At 37.7% G+C, this 1,357-nt stretch overlaps 1 non-coding gene across 1 annotated transcript; it reads right to left on the reverse strand.

Moving 5' to 3' along the window:
- Window positions 1–805: 805 nt before the first annotated feature.
- Window positions 806–909, reverse strand: LOC127740983 (small nucleolar RNA R71). The gene has a single exon (XR_008001838.1). It is a non-coding gene; the product is annotated as a small nucleolar RNA R71 (small nucleolar RNA).
- Between the last annotated feature and the right edge of the window lie 448 nt (window positions 910–1,357).

Raw genomic sequence — 1,357 nt, forward strand, 5'->3', positions numbered from 1 at the left:
TAATTTTATTTCTTATCTTAATTTTCGAAAAACATTAACCCCTTTTCAAAATTTATTTTCGAAATTCTCCATCTCTCATATCTTTCTATTTAATTATTTATTTACTAATACTTCTCTTCACCTCAAATCACTGCCCCTACCTTTACCCTTTATTCAGACTATTCATTCTTCTTCACTCTTATTCCCTTTCTTCTTCTACTATCATAAAGGAATCTCTATACTGTGACATAGAGAATTCCTCTTCTTTTTCTGTTCTCTTCTCTTTCATATGAGCAGGAACAAGGAAAAAGGCATTCTTGTTGAAGTTGATCCAGAACCTGAAAGGACTCTGAAGAGGAAACTAAGAGAAGCTAAATTACAACAATCCAGAGACAATCTTGCTGAAATTTTCGAACAAGAAAAGGAGATGGCAGCCGAACCCAACAACAATAATGCAAGAAGGATGCTTGGTGATTATACTAAACCTACGTCCAAGTTTGATGGAAGAAGCATCTCAATTCCTGCCATTGGAGCAAACAATTTTGAGCTGAAACCTCAATTAGTTGCTCTAATGCAACAAAACTGCAAGTTTCATGGACTTCCATCAGAAGATCCCTACCAGTTCTTAACTGAGTTCTTGTAGATCTGTGAGACTGTTAAGACTAATGGAGTTGATCCTGAAGTCTACAGGCTCATGCTTTTCCCTTTTGCTGCAAGAGACAGAGCTAGAGCATGGTTGGACTCTGAACCTAAAGATAGCCTGGACTCCTGGGATAAGCTGGTCATGGCCTTCTTGGCTAAGTTCTTTCCTCCTCAAAAGCTGAGCAAGCTTAGAATGGATGTTCAGACCTTCAAACAAAAAGATGGTGAATCCCTCTATGAAGCTTGTGAAAGATACAAACAGATGACCAAAAGATGTCCTTCTGACATGTTTTCATAATGGACCATGATAGATATATTATACTATGGTCTATCTGAGTTCTCTAAGATGTCATTGGACCATTCTGTAAGTGGATCCATTCACCTAAAGAAAATGCCTGCAGAAGCTCAAGAACTTATTGACATGGTTGCAAATAACCAGTTCATGTACACTTCTGAGAGGAATTTCGTGAATAATGGGACGCCTCAAAGGAAGGGAGTTCTTGAAATTGATGCTCTGAATGCCATTTTGCTAAGAACAAAATGTTGACTCAGCAAGTCAACATGATTTCTCAAAGTCTGAATGGATGGCAAAATGCATCCAACAATACTAAAGAGGCATCTTCTGAAGAAGAAGCTTATGATCCTGAGAACCTTGCAATAGCAGAGGTAAATTATATGGGTGAACCTTATGGAAACACCTATAATTCATCATGGAGAAATCATCCAAATTTCTCAT

This window comes from Arachis duranensis, chromosome 7 (genome assembly GCF_000817695.3).
Source record: "Arachis duranensis cultivar V14167 chromosome 7, aradu.V14167.gnm2.J7QH, whole genome shotgun sequence".
NCBI lineage: Eukaryota > Viridiplantae > Streptophyta > Magnoliopsida > Fabales > Fabaceae > Arachis > Arachis duranensis.